Source organism: Stenella coeruleoalba (assembly GCF_951394435.1).
Source record: "Stenella coeruleoalba genome assembly, chromosome: 4".
NCBI classification, from domain to species: domain Eukaryota; kingdom Metazoa; phylum Chordata; class Mammalia; order Artiodactyla; family Delphinidae; genus Stenella; species Stenella coeruleoalba.
This window is the reverse complement of record NC_137149.1, coordinates 38,559,539-38,578,856: the sequence shown is the minus strand read 5'-3', so window position 1 is coordinate 38,578,856 and position 19,318 is coordinate 38,559,539.

The following is a 19,318-nucleotide window of genomic DNA, read 5'->3' as shown; positions in this document are numbered from 1 at the left end:
AGTACCACTTAATAGATGTTAACTTTAGGAAGCAATAAAAATAATGCACATATACTGAGTTCTTGCAATATTCTCAAAGCTATACTAAGCCCTATAAGTATATTCACTCATTGATTTCTTTCCAACAGTTATTATTATGTCCATTTTACAGGTCAAGAAACCATAAATGAACAAGACATAGAATTGAGAGTCAAGTCAAGCAGTCAGATTCCAGGGACCACACTCTTAATTACCATGAGATTCTGCCCCTATTAGGTGATCAACAAAGCCTGTCTAGAGTTGCTACTGGTTGGCTGAGCTGTGACTGCATAGTCTAGCCCCACTTGTATCTTCTGTTAAGATAACTAGCTTAAAAACGTGATATAGGGCTTCCCTGGTAGCACAGTGGTTGAGAGTCTGCCTGCCGATGCAGCGGACACGGGTTCGTGCCCCGGTCCGGGAAGATCCCACATGCCGCGGAGCGGCTAGGCCCATGAGCCGTGGCTGCTGAGCCTGCACATCCAGAGCCTGTGCTCCACAACGGGAGAGGCCACAAAAGTGAGAGGCCCGCGTACCGCAAAAAACAAAAAAAAACCAAAAAAAACGTGATATATGCTAATTCTAAAGCTCACCCTTCAAAACCTTATGCATGACCTTTCATGACCTCTCTTCTTCCTGCCTAGAGGACATCAATGCCCTTGATGATCTTGGAAGCTACATGTTGACAACCAGAGTCTCTACCAGCCTGGATCTCTAGATGACTGTGTGAGCACAGCCCCTCCCTGCCCCCAGTCCGATATCCATATTAATACATTTTTTCTCAGGATAAAGCACTGAGATTTCAAAATTCATCTACTATAACAACTACCATAACTAATACATCCAGACATGTAAACTGAACTAGGAAAGTACAGTGGAGAGATTGGATGTCTGAAGAAATCTTCCTGGTGGAGGTGACATCTGAAATTACACTAGGAAAACAACTGAAAACTTCTTGAAAATGTCTCCCAAAGCCAGTTGTATTTTAGAAAGAACATGGATAAGTTCAAGGGTTTTGTGTATTGTTCAAGGACTCTTAAGTGCTGGAATTTCCCAGGATATCCAAAATGCATGCACCCATGGAAAAGACCAAGGCTAGAATAAGATGCTTTCTCTGTCTGCAGGATCCCATTCTGATCCAGCTGGCTTCAATTCAATATGCTTTTCTGAGCACCACTCTTTGCTCAAGGTTCTGTGTTAAAGCCAATGGGAAACAAACAAAATAGAACAGAACAGAACAGAAGAAACAAAGATGTGAAATTCACAGTTCCCCGCCCCCCACAGAGGAGTTTCCAATCTAATGATGGAAGAAGAGTGGACTTGGTCTTGAAGCAGGTAATGAGTGATGCTGTTTGGGGGAGGAGGGTCCAAGTGCTCCTTTATTTGCCATTATTTCATGAATTGGAATGTAACTGATAGGAACAAGAACCAAACAACATTTTGAAAATCTGTATATCAAATATCAGAGTGATTTTGGAGAGAGAATCTCAATTTATCACCTCATTGATTATTTCCCTTGAAATTGTAACTTGTCAGTCAAGAACTGATTCAATCACTTTGTGTTGAATGCTACTATATGCTAAACACATTTACATATATCAAAATATAGAAGCCTTAAGAAGAGTATCTGAGACTGGTGTTATTATAAGTATTTAAAAGGGGCCCCAGGAGGTTCAGAGTGAAGCTGCTTTTCCGAATCAACCCAGGAGGGAAGAGACAGAGTGGAGAGTAAACCCAGTGTTCCACCTATACTTTTAGAGCCGTGTCTGCTCCCCTATAGCTGTTATCCCACCCCTACACCATTTCTTCCCTGAGCTCTTTCTAGCTTTCATCTTGCCTCTTCCAAGTACCTGTTTCCCTTCTGAGCCTCCCTTACTTGAGATGGAAGTCTCAAGCTGTATGCTCACCTCACTCTACTTCAACAGCCCTGGGAGGGAGGGAGGGAGGGAAGGAGAAAACAGAAAATAGCTCAGCAGATGTTTCTGGATAAATGTTTTTCTTTAAGTGCAAGTTGCTAATGTGGAGGTTTATTTTGGGGCCTGCCAGTGTTAGCAGATGTTTGAGCACACATGTACCTGTTTAGACAATTATACATAGAAATTGATAGCAAGATTGCATAAGAAGTCAATCTTTAAAAAAGGATAATATAATAGTATTTTTAAATATAGATTCAGCATGCTTATCCTAGATTGGTACTTGGTGACTGATTTCGACCCTATATTTATTCCTGAACCTTTGTACTTACAAAAACGGGGCCATACAAAAGGGGAAATAGAAATAGATTGTGCCTACAGACACAGGCTAGAGAATATAATTAGAAGACACAATGCCAAGAAACTCTGACACTCAGGCACTGGAGCTCCGATTAATTGCAGCTACGTTGTTTTTGGACATAAATATTTACACTTTATTTCTCATTAAAATTCTGCTTCTTAAAATATTAAACCTAAACTTCTGATTGCTGGATAATTAATGACAAAATAATGCATCAAGACTTTCAGAAAATTGAAGGTGTGCAATTTTCACTCTGGGTATTCTTATAGTGGGGAAAGTATGTGCCAAAAAAATCCATTCAGTAAACATTTACTACACACTTACCTATGAGTAATGACATAAGTATTGGGATTCAGAGATAAGTAGGACACAGCTCCAGCTCTTTGGCAGCTTAAATCTCATAAACATCATGTCAAAAAGCTGATAGATTTCATGGACCTCATAGAAAAATTTCCCTCTGATTGGGAAGAAGTTGCAAATATGAACTTTAGAACAGCTTAAGACCTGCCTGGACCTACATGAAAAATGTATTCCCGGGCTTCCCTGGTAGCGCAGTGGTTGAGAGTCCGCCTGCCGATGTGGGGGACACGTGTTCGTGCTCCGGTCTGGGAGGATCCCACATGCCGTGAAGCGGCTGGGCCTGTGGGCCGTGGCCGCTGAGCCTGCGCATCCGGAGCCTGTGCTCTGCAACGGGAGAGGCCACAAAAGTGAGAGGCCCCCGTACCGCAAAAAAAAAAAAAAATGTATTCCCAGGAAAATGGTCCTTAGAAAAGCTATGAGAATGGTGATGGGAGGTTCATAAAAATTCTGATGTGACCTTCTGGAAGATCAGTAGGTGCCTTGGGTGATGAGGTACTTTTGTTGGGACCTAAGAGCCAGGGAAGTTTGCCCTCCAGCAGGTGACTGTAGATGAGATGCCTACTTTGACAGCAATCTGTTTATAGTTATATCTGACATTTTTTTCTGGACTTATTATTTCTCTGAGTCTGTTGGTAATTTTCCAGAAGCACTAGAGCCCTGTACCCTAATTGTGCAAGTCTTCCTTAGTCAAGTGATCACGTTACTCTCCTGTGGTTTAAAACACCTTAGCATTTGCCTTTGCTGGTAGGCTGGATTCTGTCAAAACCCCCTACCATCTGGCTTCTCCCCGCATCTCTAGTCTCATCTGTAGTGACTTCCCCCGACAATACTAACCTTCTGAGAGGTCCCCAGATGTGCCAAGCTATTTTAACATTCCTTTTTTTTTTTTTGCGTTAAGCGGGCCTCTCACCATTGTGGCCTCTCCCGTTGTGGAGCACAGGCCCCAGACGCGCAGGCTCAGCGGCCATGGCTTATGGGCCCAGCCGCTCCGTGGCATGTGGGATCTTCCCGGACCGGGGCACGAACCCATGTCCCCTGCATCGGCAGGCAGACTCTCAACCACTGCACCACCAGGGAAGCCCTGAAATTCCATATTTTGCTGATGATCTTCTATCTGAGAAGGTTTTGCTCCTAAGTTTTGCTTCCGAGCAATGAACTGTCCATTATTATAAACCATGCTCTAGTGTCTCCATGTCTGGGGTGAATTTCTTGACTTCTTCATCTTTCCAGGGTGCCATGTACTTACTTTTGTTATTCTTATTGTATTACAGTATTGTCATTATAGATTTGCATGCCTGACCCCCGAACTAGCTGTGAACTCCTCCACAAAGGTAGGGGCATACCACACTCATCTCTGAAGTTCCTCCCCAGAATATACCTTGCCACACAATGGGGGCTCACAGAATGTCCTCTGAATTACTGCATCAGTCTGAATATTTCCCTTTGAAGCAGCAGAGTTCAAACTAGTTTAAAGACCAAAAGGAGAACACTGGTTCACTTAAGTGGGAAGCACTGGGGTGGCATTGGATTCAGGCATGACTATATCTGGGAACTCACATTGTCAAAACTCGACATTTCTTGGCTCTGGTCCTTCTTTCTGAGAACTGGCTTTATTCACTCACAATTCAAATGCTCTTTTGCCACATAGTGGCTGCTTGATATTCTGGGATTACATCCTTGACTTTATAAACTACAAGGAAAGAGAGACCATCTTTCTCCAGTGGCTAAATATAAATTCCCAGGGAAGAATTCTGATTGGCCAGGTCTGGTTCTCATGCTCACCCCTGTGGAAATTGCTGAGACTAGGAGGATAAGTTAATGTGGTCGGGGGCAGGTCTGAGTGAGTGACCAACTCACTCCAATGGCTGTAGGATACACTGATTGTCAATCACACCTAAACCACACAAGAATGGTGCAGAGGCAAAGAAAGAAAGGTAGTGAGAAGGACCAAAAGAAATAGAGAACAAATCTTGAAAAGAGAAAAACAACAGTGGTTTACTAACTCCTTAGTAGAGTGTGTGACACATAGCGTTTAATAGACGTCCACTTACTGAGTGAATTCGCAAAAACATAGGTTCACGTTAATTTTTTTTTCTTATCCCATCAGTGACTTCTCTGATTCCATAGAAAGAATCTGGCCATGCATGTTTCATGTTTGTAAGTTTATTTCTTTGTTCAAGTCCTAGACACTCTTCAAGCTCACAACATACTCTGTTCATTTTCCAACATAAAATTTTTATTTATATTAAGACATTCTGAATCCAGCAATCCAGATGGGTTACTTTTAGGCATCTGCCCACAAGTACAGGCATCAGTCTGTTTCCTACAAAGTGTTGTTTACTGTGATAATCTCACCTCCATCAAATGTTCCTAACGTTAACTCTTTGTTATTAAAATAGTGTAGAGGAAGCTCAGGAAAGATAAGGCCATGGGCTGAGGCAACATGATACAGTAGAAAGACAAGGGGTCTGGGAAATTTATACATGGCTTTAAGAGTATCTTTGCTACCAACTCACCTTAGACATGTCACTTCACCTCTCTCAGCCATTATTTTATCTATAAAAGAGATGAGATTAGATGATTTATTGGTGTCTTTCAGCATTAACTCTCTGTACATCTATGGAAGATTTTTATCACCAGATCAATAGTTGAGCAACCATGGTTCCATCCAAACCACGAGAACCCAGAACCTACCACATTCATCAAGACTAACTTGGCCATCCATCCAGTGAACACATAACTTAGCTTTGTGCTTTAGGATAGACCAAATTATCTGACTTCAATTAAATTTCCAAACAATATGTTTTACTCTGTTTCCTTAACCCCTATATGCCCCTCCCCAAAGAGTTTATGTGTTCTTCTCCAAGAACTTTATATTTTTCTTCTGTAGACTTACTTATGCTGTTTCTGCCACTAAGAAAGTCCCCTCCTCCAATTTTATCTGTTCATATCCTACCCATCCTTGAAGGTCCATGAAAAGACTACCCGCTCTGTAAAGTTTTCCTATTTTCCAACTCGCCTCCTTCCATCAGGATGCTTCTCACTCTTTTTCACTGAGTTATTACAGCTCTTTCTTTATGTCTTTGAATAACAGTGACCATGTTCTAACTTGTGTTACAGTTATTTGAGGATTTATCTCATCTCTCCCCCTGGAATGCAAGCACCTTCCCGTTAGGACAGGATGTTCTGTGTAGTCAAGCACGAATGGATTTTGCAGCAAACAAGCCATAATCAAATCCCAGCTCTCTGCCTAGTCCTTTGGGGAACTACTTAATCTCCATGATCATCGGATTCCTTATCAGTAAAAATAATAACTACTGGCGTGTTGGAAAGACAAAATGAGATCATTTAAGTGAAAACACTTAGTACTGTGCTTTGAACATGAGGCAAGGTTTTTTTTTGTTTGTTTTGCATTTGCATTAACTGAACACTCATAAGAGCTGTTGAAATCCAACATCTCTACAGCATTTTGAGTTCAATTCGAATTCCTCACTAGGGCATACAAGGCTGGACATAATCTGCCTCCTGCTTCTCCTGTTTTACCTCCCCTTGTTTTGTGGTCGGTTTGTTTTTTACCAGCCTTATTGGGATAAAATTGACATACAATAAATCACACATATTTAACTGTATAATTTGTTTAGTTCACATATATACATGAACTCATCACCACAATCATAATACTAGAGTATTTATGTCTCCCAGTTTCCTTTTGCTCCTTTGTAATTCTTTTTCCAACACTTTCCCTACTATGCCTTCTGTCCTATAATTAGGCAACCACTAATCCACTTTCTATCACTATATGTTAATTTGCATTTCCTAGAATTTTATATAAATAGAATTATCCAGTATGTAGTCATTTTTGGTCTGCACTTTCTACTTTCACTCATCATATTTATTTTGAAATTTATCCCTATTGTAGAACGTAGCAATAGTTCATCACTCTTTATTATTGCACATGATTCCATTGTATAAATATACAAGTTTGTTGATGGACTGTTGGGTTGTTTCCAGTTTTTAACTATTGCAAATAAAGCTTCTATGGGCTTTCTTGTACAGGTATTTATGTAGACATATACTTTCATTTCTTTTGGCTAATTATCTAGAAGAGGAAAGACTGGGTCATGTGATAATACAAGTTTAACTTTTTAAGAAACTGGCAAACTATTTCCAAAGTGGTTACACAATTTTTACATTTCTACCAGTAGTATGTGAGAGCTCCAAGTCAACACTTGGATTATCAATCTTTTTTTTAATTTTAGAAATTTTGAAATGTGTATGGTAGTATCTCATAGTGATTTTATTTTCATTGCTCTAGGACTACTGATGTTGAGCATCTTTTCATATGCTTATGTGCTCTGCCTGTGTCTCCTTTGGTAATGTGTCATTCAAATATTTTGTCTTTTTTTAAACTGGGTTATTTGTTTTTATATTACTGAGTATTAAAAGTTCTTTATATATGTAAGATACACGTTTTTATCAGATATTTGCTTTGCAAATATTTTTTCCCAGTCTGTGGCTTGCCTTATTCCCTTAACAGTATTTTTCAAAGAGCAGAGATTTTACTTTTGGTTAATTCCAATTTATCAAATTGTTTTTTTATGAATTACAATTGTCCCTCAGTATCAGCAGGGGATTGGTTCCAGGACCCGCAGCAGATACTAAAATCTATAGTCCAGTCCCATAGTTAGCTCTCATCTGTGGATTCTGAACCTTGAGATACGGAGGGCTGATTGTATATTTATTGAAAAAAAACAGTGTATTAGTGGACGCATTCAGTTTGAACTGGTGTTGTTCCAGGATCAGCTGTATAATTTTAACAAAGTATCCGAAGAAGCCTTTGCATAACCTAAGGTTATAAGGAATTTATTCCATCCTTTCTTTTAGAAATTTTGTAGGTATATGTTTTATATTTAGATATGTCATACATTTTGATTTAATTTTGTATATGGTATAAATACTGATTGAAGATCTTTTTTTGTTTACGTATGTTTAAATTTTCCAGTGTCATTTGTTGAAACTTCTTTCTCCATTGAGCTACTTTTGCAACTTTGTAAAAATATGTATGTGTAGGTCTATTTCTGAACTATTTATTCTGTTCTATCAATCTATTTGTCAAACTTTATACCATATCCGCACTGTATTTAATACTTTAGCTTTATATTAAGAACTGAATAAATTCTGAAATAAAGTATTGTCTTCCAACTTTGTTCTTATTTTTCAAAACTGTTTTGCTATTTTAAGTTGTTTGCATTTCCATATGAATTTTGGAATCTATTTGTCAATTTCTATAAAAAAATAAAGCCTGCTGGGATGATGATTAGGATTACAATAAATCCATAGAACAAGTTGTTAAACATCAACTTTGTAATAATATGAGTTTCCTTACACATAAACATGGTTTAGCTCATCATTTAGTTAGGTCTTCTGTAATTTCTTACAGCATATTTTGTAGCTTTCATTGCACAAATTTGTATTATAATTTGCAAGGGTAAAGAAATACAATTAATTTATGTAGGTAGATTTTGTGTCCTGCAAACTTGCTAAACTCACTTATTGATTTTAGTAGATTTTTAAAATAGATACATTAGAATTTCTACATAGATAATCACATCATCAGCAAATTAAAAACACTACTTCTTACTTTCCAATGTAAATGCTTTATTTATTTCCTTACATAGTAGCAAGGGCCAAACCTTTAGTACAATGTTGAATAGAAATGGTAAGATTGGGCAAGAGAATGAGATCCCCCAATTGTAGGGAGAAAAAAAGCATTCAGGCTTTCCCCATTAAGTATGATGCTAATGCAGGTTTGTAAAAGATGCTTTTTATCAGGTTAAGGACAATCCCTTCTATTCCCAAATTTTTGAGAGTTTTTAAAAGAGATGGTTATTGGATTTGGTCAGAAATGTTTTCCTACATGTATTGATATGATCACATGGATTTTCTTCTTTTGGTTTGTTAATATGGTAAATTATATTGATTGATTTTCAAATATTAAACACATTTCATATAACTTTAGTCCTTTGAAATTTGTTGAAACTTATTTTATGGCCTGCAATATTATCTCACTTATTAAATTTTCTTTGGGCAAGAATGTGTGTTTGTGTGTATATTTTTTTTCTGGTGGAAGAGTCTATAAATGGCTATTAAGTTGGCAAATGGTATTCAAATCTTATATATCCTTATTGGTTGTCTATTTACTTGTTGAGAGATGAGTATTTTTATTTCTGACTAAAATTGTGTATTTCTCTTGCAGTTCTATCAATTTTTGCTTCATGTATTATGAAATTCTGTTCTTTGATAAATAAACATTCAATATTACTATTTCTTCTTGATAAGTTGACCCCTTTATCATTATCTTTACTCTGAAATCTGCTTTGAGATGAATAAAGCCACCTAGCTTTTTTGATTAATGTTTGCATTGCATATCTTTTTCTACCCTTCTACTTTCAATTTTTTTGTGTTTTTGTATTTCAGGTGCATTTCTTGTAGGAGGCTATACTTGGGCTTTGCTTTTCCCTCCCTCAGTCTGACAATCTCTGCCTTTTCATTGGGGTATTTAGACTATTTACATTTAATATGATTATTGATATGCTCAGATTTTAGTCTATCATTTGGTCATTTTTTTTCTATTTGTCTCAGATGTTCTCTGTTTCTTTTTTTCTGATTTCTTTTGGACTAATTGAATTCATTGTATGACTCCATTTATAGTCTTTCTTGGTTTATTACCAGTACCTCTGTGTTATTCAAATGGTTGCTTTAGAATTTATGGCATATATTTTTAAGTTATCACAGTCTACTTTCTAGTGATTATTACCCCACATCAGATGCATATAAGAAACTTAGCGTAGTATAATTCCATGGCTTCTTCATTATTTTTGTCATGCATATTACTTTCATGTATAACACACAAAATATATGTTTATTATTTGGTTTAAACAATTATATTTTAATAATATTTAAATAATAAGAAAAAAATCTTATGTAATTTTCAAGTAGTCACCATTCCCAGTGCTTTTAATTCCTTCCTGTAGATGCAGGTTTTCATCAGGTATCTTTCTTCTTCTGCCTGAAAAACTTTCTTTAACATTTCTTGTAGAATAGATAGATCTCTTGGTAAGAAATTTTTCAAATTTTGTATATCTTTAAAAGTATTTCTTTTGCCTTCATATTTGAAAGTTATTTTGGTTTTGTATAGAATTCTAGGTTGTATAGAATTCTTTGTTTATTTGCTTCCTTTTTCAGTACTTCAAAGACATTACTCAACTGTCTTCTCACATAAATTGTTTTCAATGAAAAATCTGCTGTCACCTTTAACTTCATTCCTCTATATGTAATGTCTTTTTTCACTGTCTGCTTTTAAATTATTGCCATTTATCACTGATTTTGAGAAATTTAAAGATGTGCTTTAGCATAACTTTCTTCATGTTACTAGTATTTGACTTTAATTGCATTTCTCGAATCTGTGGTTTTATAGTTTTCATCAAACTAGGAAAAAATTTGGCTATTTTCTCAAACACACACACACACACACACCCTCTTTGGAGATTCTAATGTTACTCATATTAGGCAGTAAATCTTTCCAACAGCTCACTGAAGCTTCCATCATTTTTTTATTCTATTTTTCTCTCTATGCTTCATTTTGATAGCATTTTATTGCTATGTCTTCAATAGTACTCCTTTTTTTAAATGTAATATTTAATTTGCTTTTATTCCTATTCATTGAATTTTTATCTCAGGGATTTTTATCTCTAGTAGTTGATTTGCATCTTTTATATATCTTCTATGTCTCCACTTTACTTTTTAAACATGTAGGAAACAGTTATAGCTGTCTTAATGCTCTTGTTTGCTTTATCTAACATAAGTGCCCATTCTGGGTCAGTTTCAATTGATTGATTTATCTTCTCATTTGCTTGCTCCTTTGCAAGCCTGGTACTTTTTTGTTAGGATGGCAGACACTAGGATTTTTCACCTTGATAGGCACAGGATATTTTTATATTCCTATAAATATTCTTGAGCCTTTTGGTGGGGAGGCATTTAAGTTCTTGGAATTAGTTTAATCCTTTAGGTCTTGCTTTTGTGATGTGTTATTAGGGACCAGAGTCAGTTCCTTATTATGGATGCAAAACTCTGTATACTCAATTCTATGTCTTATGAATCTTGAGGTGTCCCAGTGTGGCTGATAGGACTGAGCACTATTCTCAACACTGTGTGAATGTTGGGCGTTAGTTCTTTTTGGTGGCTTTTTCCTAGCTTCTGGTATTTTTCCTCACATGCATGTGCTGATCAATATTTAGCTGAATATTTAAGAGGAATCTCTGCAGATCTCCCAAGTGCAGTTCTGTGCAGTTCTCTCCTATCTTGTAAACTCTTAATTCTTTGGTATCCCTGGACTCAAAGCTTTGTCTCCTCAACTCATGAAGTCCATTGAGCTCTACCTCAAATTCCAATCCCTACATCATGTCCTGGAAATTTGTCAAAAAGTAAGTTGGGAAAATATCAGAGCTGTCCTTGTTTATTTCTTGTCATTCAGGGTCATTTTCCTTTTTTGTTTGTTTTTCAAGGTCTTGCAAAGAGTTGTTTCATATATTCTGTCCATTTTTTGACTGTGTCAGATGGGACCTAACTTATTCCTATTTATAACCATATTCACTAAGTTGCCCTTTCTTTCTACCCTTTGCCCATACCGAGCTTATTCACACATCAAACCTGTAAAACCTGCTGACACTTTTTTTCTTTGCTCAGAATACTTTCTCCAAGATTTCTGAAAGCTGATGTCTTCTAGTTATTCAGGTATTAGTTCTAATGCCAACTCCTTTGGGAAAACTTCTTGATCATACTAAAAAAGTAGACCATTCCCACCTCTAAGTTATCTATCCAATATCATGCTTTATTTCTTTCATAATGTTAATCACTATCTACATTTATTCAATTGACTTGTTTACACTAAATATATATTGAAAGAAGAGCCGTGTCAAATATTAAAAGAATAATTGAAAGTAGGTTTATAATATGGGCATATAAAAGACTAGACCATTTAGAAGTGACTTAGAAAGAAACTTTGCTTATTTCACATAACAAAAGTGTCCAAAGTAGGAAAGTTCCAAGATTAGTTAATTGAGTGGCTCTGTGAATTCATCAAGGATCCAGTTTCTTTCTACTTTTCTCCTTGTCATCTGTAGTGTATTAGATTGCCATCTTAGCCCAGCTCTATTTATTTTCCCAAGATGGCTACCACAATTCCAAGCAGAACTTGAAGTCAGATTTTAGAGATTGTAAAGGGAAGGTATTTTTCTTCATCTCTTTCTAAAGGTAGGAAAGAATTTCCCAGAATCTTTCCAACTTCCAGCAAACTCTCTTCACATCTTCTTGGCCAGATATTGGTGTCATTCCCAAATTAGGTGATGGCAATGGGAATGAAAATTACCAATATTGGCTCAAACTAATTAAGGCACGCTTTCATCTCAGACCTCTTCTCTTCAATCTTGGGTTTATGGAAGTTTCTTTCCCCACCTCTCCCAGGAACTTGGTGCCTGAAGTTGTCAAGAATGGAGTTCTATTAGAAAGAAGGATGGGAAATATGTAGTTAGGGAAGATGCCACAGATTATTTTATTAGGATGAGAGTGTGCAATTCAAGCATTTAAATTAACTTATTTTGGTTCGTCTAGAAAATCTCTCAACTAGTTCAAATATTTGCCAGAGTGTGAGACAAACCTTCTGATATCAGCTGAGTTAAGCATAAGGTTTTTAGTTTGCATTTTTAGTTTTTCACTTTGTATAACATCTCCAATTCTCGGCCTTCCTTCCTGGTATCTTGCCCACCACATTGATGCACACTGTCAACTGAAAATACTGTTTCCACAAATTTCCAACAAGCTGGCAATGGGATTTCTGAAGTAGAAACATATTTCATTTTTTCTGCTTAAAAATGGAAATTTAATCATAGTACGTTTCTTGTCATGATACACCCATTCAAAAATATTTACAGCTTATTCTATTTACAGTGAATCCACAAATCTTAGTAAACATTTTGATCAAAAGGATGATGCTATGCTTAATTAATCTTTGACACAACCCTGTACTCATGGGGAAAATTATATTATTTTAATCTAGGGGTGAAACCAGGAGATCACCTATTCATTCCTGGTGTTGAAGGTGTAGAAACTGGATGGGTAGAAATTAATTTATTTCATCAAAATTGTATGAAGGTGTGTGCTAGAGTCCACTTATATCAGCTTATGAGACCCAAAGGTGAGCACCTGCTCCTAACTACACTATCAGTGATGTCAAATTGATAGATAGAAATTGGCTATTGTGGGAGTACTTACACTATAGAAATTGGCAAAATGCTACAAATCACAGCTTTTTCTTTTCTGGAATGCTGGTTTTAAACATTTGCCAGCACACCATATAATAAGATGCAGAGCAAATCTAAGATAGTAGAATTGAAAGAATTAAGAATTTTAAAGCCATATATTAGTAAAAGTCAATATTATTATTAATACTTGTTTTGTTGTCATTATTAACATTTCCTGACTCAGAGTCTATCTTTTTTTCCACTATATTGTGACAGTGTCTATAATTCATTTGTATTTACCCTTTTCACCAATTTAATGGATTCATTTGCCTCTGAATAAATTGGTTTGGACACGGTTTTAATCAGGGTTTTGGTGGTGAATAACAAAAACAAACAAAAAGACCCTGATGCAGGGAGAAAAGGAGCTTATAAAGATATGTAATGACTCGCTGGATCAAGAGAGAATAAGACTTGGAGAATGGACAAGAACCAAAGGGACCTGGCAGCAGAAACCTGAGTCAAGGTCAGGCCTACAGGACTGTCTGGTTATGACAGTGCCAGTGGTGTCACTACCTCAACTGTTGTGGAACACCGTGTCTGTTTACGAACCAAGTAATTTCTCCATAATCAATCTCTCTTTACAGTAATAACATAATATTTAAAACTGATGACACTGGCACAAAAATAGAAATATAGATTAATAGAACAGTATAGAAAGTCCAGAAATAAACCCACAAACCTATGTCCAAAAGTTCTAAGGCAATGTATGCAAGACTATACAATGGAGAAAAGACAGTCTCTTCAATAAATGGTGCTGGGAAAACTGGATAGCTACATGTAAAAAAGTAAAATTAGAATATTCTTTAACACCACACACAAAAGTAAACTCAAAATGAATTAAAGATGTAAATGTAAGACTGGATACTGTAAAACTCTGAGAGGAAAACATAACTCTCTGACATAAATTGCAGCAATAACTTTTTCGATCTGTCTCCCAGAGTAATGGAAATAAAAACAAAAATTAAAAAATAGGACCTCAAAACTCAAAAACTTTTGCACAGCAAAGGAAACCATAAACTAGATGAAAAGACAACCCACAGAACGGGAGAAACTATTTGCAAATGATATGACCAACAAGGGATTAATCTCCAAAATTTACAAACAACTCATGCGACTCAACATTCAAAAACAAACAACACAATCAAAAAAGTGGGCAGAAGACCTAAATAGACATTTCTCCAAAGAAGATATACAGGTGGCCACGAGGCATATGAAAAGATGCTCAACATCACTAATTATTAGAGAAATGCAAATCAAAACTACAATAAGATATCACCTCACACCAGTCAGAATGGCCATCATCAAAAAATCTACAAATAATAAATGCTGAAGAGGCTGTGGAGAAAAGGGAACCCTCCTACACTGTTAGTGGGAATATAAATTGGTATAGCCACTATGGAGAACAGTATGGAGGTTCCTTAAAAAATTAAAAATAGAGCTACCATATGACCCAGCAACCCCACTCCTGGGCATATATCCAGAGAAAAACATGGTTTTAAAGGATACAATGTACCACAATGTTCATTGCAGCCCTGTTTACAATAACCAAGACATGGATGCAACCTAAATGTCCATCAACAGATGAATGGATAAAGAAGATGCAGTACATATGTACAACAGAATATTACTCAGACATTAAAAAGAATGAAATAATGCCATTGTGGCAACATGGATGGACCTGGAGATTATCATACTAAGTGAAGTAAGTTAGACAGAGAAAGACAAATATCCTATGATATCAGTTATATGCGGAATCTAAAAAAAATGAAACAAATGAACTTGTTTACAAGACAGAAACAAACTCACAGACTTAGAGAACAGAAATTATGGTTACCAGGTGAGAAGGGTGGTTGGGAGGGATAGATTGGGAGTTCGGGATTCACATGTACATACTGCTATATTTAAAATAGATAACCAACAAGGACCTACTGTAAAAAAAAATTAGTTTAAAATTAAAAAAAAACTGATAGAAACACCTGCTTTGTTGAGACTGAGTCATGCTGCTGCAGGTGTTATAGGAATCTTGCTTTGCCTCCCAAAAATATAATTCCCACTGACAAACTCACCCCAAAATAGGAATGGAATTTGGTTACTTGGTGGCAAAACTGAAAAGAAATACAAACAAATGTTCCTTGACATAATTATTGTTAAAAAATGGGGGGAAGAAAAGAAGACACAGTACCCTGACTATATGCTGATATGAGAAGGGGAGAAAACATATCATAAGCATAGAGCAAAGTACAGTAAGTCCCCTATATATGAACAAGTTCCATTCTGAGAGGATATTCCTAAATCCACTTTGTTCATAAGTCCAACAGAGTTAGCTTAGGTACCCAACTAACGCAATTGGCTATATAGTACTGAACTGTAATAGGTTGATACTTATCACACAAATAATACATAAAAAACAAACACCAAAAATAAAGAAAACATTTCTAATCTTACAGTATACTACCTTGAAAAGTACAGTAGTACAGTACAACAGCTGGCATACAGGGTCTGGCATTGAGTGAACAGGCAAGAAGAGTTACTGCCTGGAGAAGGGAGAAGAGGTAGGAGATGGTAGAGCTGAAGGATCATCAGCAATAAGCTATGGAGGGAAAGCTGCAATTTCACTCATGCCTAACGTGATTGGACATGCAAACACATGTTCACACCTTGAAAGTTCACAACTTGAAGTTTCATATGTAGGGGACTTACTGTAAATGAGAAGCATGGTCTCCATGGAACCTCTCAAGTTGTCATGGTGTCTTATAGTTTTCTACCTAGGTATTTAAGAATCAACATTGTGAAAATGACTATACCACCTAAAGCAATCTATAGATTCAAGGCAATCCCTATCAAATTGGGTAACTACCAGTGGCATTTTTCACTGAACTAGAAAAAAAAAATTTACAGTCTGTATGGAAACACAAAAGACCTCAAATAACCAAAGCAATCTTGAGAAAGAAAAATGGAGCTGGAAGAATCAGGCTCCTGGACTTCAGACTATATTACAAAACTACAGTAATAAAGACAACATGGTACCGATACAAAAACAGAAATATAGATCAATGGAACAAGATAGAAAGCCCAGAGATAAACCCACACACGTATGGTCACCTTACCTTTGACAAAGGAGGCAAGAATATACAATGGAGAAAAGAGAGCCTCTTCAATAAGTGGTGCTGGGAAAACTGGACAGCCACATGTAAAAGAATGAAATTAGAACACTCCCTAACACCATACAGAAAAATAAACTCAAAATAGATTAAAGACCTAAATGTAAGGCCAGACACTATCAAACTCTTAGAGGAAAACATAAGCAGAACACTTTGTGACATAAATCACAGCAAGATCCTTTTTGACCCACCTCCTAGAGAAATGGAAATAAAAACAAAATAAACAAATGGGACCTAATGAAACTTAAAAGTTTTTGCACAGCAAAGGAAACCAAAGACAAAGTGAAAAGACAACACTAAGAATGGGAGAAAATATTTGTAAACAAAGCAACTGACAAAGGATTAATCTCCAAAATATATAGGCAGCTCATGCAGCACAATATCAAAGAAAAACAAAAAAACAAAACAAACCCAATCCAGAAATGGGCAGAAGACCTAAATAGACATTTCCCCAAAGAAGACATACAGATTGCCAACAAACACACGAAAAGAGGCTCAACATCTCTAATCATTAAAGAAATGCAAATCAAAACCACAATGAAGTATCATCTCACACTTGTCAGAATGGCCATCATCAAAAAATCTACAAACAATAAATGCTGGGAACCCTCCTGCACTATTGGTGGGAATGTAAACTGATACAGCCACTATGGAGAACAGTATGGAGGTTCCTTAAAAAACTAAAAAAGAACTACCATATGACGCAGCAATCCCACTACTGAGCGTATACCCTGAGAAAGCCATAATTCAAAAAGGTACATGTACCACAGTGTTCATTGCAGCACTATTTACAGTAGTCAGGACATGGAAGCAACCTAAATGTTCGTTGACAGATGAATGGATAAAGAAGATGTGGCACATATATACAATGGAATATTATTCAGCCATAGAAAGGAATGAAATTGAGTTATTTGTAGTAAGGTGGATGGACCTAGAGTCTGTCACACAGAGAGAAGTATGTCAGAAAGAGAAAAACAAATACCGTATGCTAACGCATATATATGGAATCTAGAAAAATGGTACTGATGAACCTAGTGATAGGGCAGAAACAAAGATGCAGACTTGAGGACACAGTGGGAGAAGGGGAGGCTAGGACGAAGAGAGTAGCATGGACATATATACACTACCAAACGTAAAATAGATAGCTAGTGGGAAGCAGCCGCATAGTACAGGGAGATCAGCTTGGTGCTTTATGACCACCTAGAGGGGTGGGATAGGGAGGGTGGGAGGGAGACACAAGAGGGATGAAGTATGGGGATATATGTATATGTATAGCTGATTCACTTTGTTATAAAGCAGAAGCTAACACACCATTGTAAAGAAATACTCCAATAAAGATGTAATAATAATAATAATAATAAAAAGAAGGCATGATGAATTTATTGTGGTTTAGGGATATAGTTTTAGTCCTAAAGAGTCAGACCCAGAAAAAGTGAAATTTATCAAATTTATGTGGAAAGTGAAATTGCCCAGCTATAAGATTAAAAGTGAATTCCCGAGTAATAAGAAATGGCTTGGCTAGTTGGTAGGAATCAGGAAGGAGAAAATTTTTAAATCAGAGACAAGGGTTTCTGGGGAAGACACATGTGAATGGGCACATGGAAGTGTGAACAAAGGGTATGGATGTTTGTGTCTCATGTTAAGGTCCACCAGAAAATATCCACATCAGAAGAACCACTGAATAACCATGTAAGCAGAAGGATCCATCCACTGCCTTACAACCAGCCCGTGTCGCCAGGTACCCAGTGCTTAGATAATGCACCCATGATTGGAATAGCCATTGTGGCAGGGATGCAGTCTTTGCATTGAGCCCAATAGTATGGATTCTTACCCAAACTTAATAGAGTCTCTTCTGCTGCTGTATGCCCAAACTTTTAGCAGTAGAGATTAACTCCAAATCTTCAATGTGGCTCTATCTCTGGAGGAGTTCAGCCTGCCACTTGGTAGCTTGGTTATGTTGTGGGCAGTTGTTGGTAGGACAGCAATTTGTCTTAAATAGAACAGTAAATGTATGTACATTTGCCTTCCCCAACTTCAGTATCTCTGTCAGAAGCAGTTTTCAAGGATGTAGAAAGCACTTGATTAATAAACATGAGATCCTGCATTACATTGGCTCAGATCATAGGATTCATTCTATTGAAAAAAAAAGTACAACGATAGATACACATAAAACAGATCCACTGATCCTACCACATCCTTCATCACCTAGAAGCAACAGCCTGATAGAATGTTGGAAAGATCTATAAAAACCTAAGCTAAAGCACCATTTGAGGACAAATACCTTGCATGTCGGAGTGCTATCCTTCAGGATGATACATACTTGGAAACAATGACTGATATATGATAATTTGTTCTCAACAAACAGAATTCACAGGTTCATGATCTAAGGGAAAAATAGGACTGGTTCCTCTTACTATCCCCAGTGATACTGTGCTTCTTCTCACAACTGGGAAACCCAGTAAGAGCATTCCCAAACCTGAAGCTGCGACTGCCATCTGCTCACTTTGGAATCTTCATGCCAGTGGGCAAATCAGGAAAAAGGGATATCATAGTAGTTTGGGTAACTGACCCTATTTCATGGGGAAGTAAGGTTGCTGCTATATAATGAATGCAGAGAGATCCAGTCAGAATTCACAGAGTCATATTTTGACACGTCTGTGCTTGGTGATAACAGAGATCAGTCAGTCATATGAAACTTGACCCATAAGGGAAGGTCTGATGGGGATGATGGTCTGGATCCACTCCAACAAGGAAATACTGGGAAGTGCTGCTGGCTAAGGGTGAGGAAAATATAAGTTGAATGATATATTTCAGAAGAAAGAGATGATAAATCTCAATTGCAGCCTCAGGAGCCCCTGCAATGGTGAGTACCATGGCTTTTATCACTAACTCTCATGACTGTTTTTAGAGACTATTCTTTAGAGGGTGCTTCTGGACACCACCTTGAAAAGTCAGGGACAGAATGGACTACATGAGGGCATTATTAGAACTGAGCATGCAAGAGGTAGCAGACACTTGTGGCGCTCTGTGTCCCATGGAGCCCTAGGAGGCTCCATGTACACTGACCATGTCCCACCTAAGCAGGGGCTTTGACATCTCTGTTCTTCTGCCTCAGGCTTTTTCTGACGCTATCTTAGCCCACGTGCA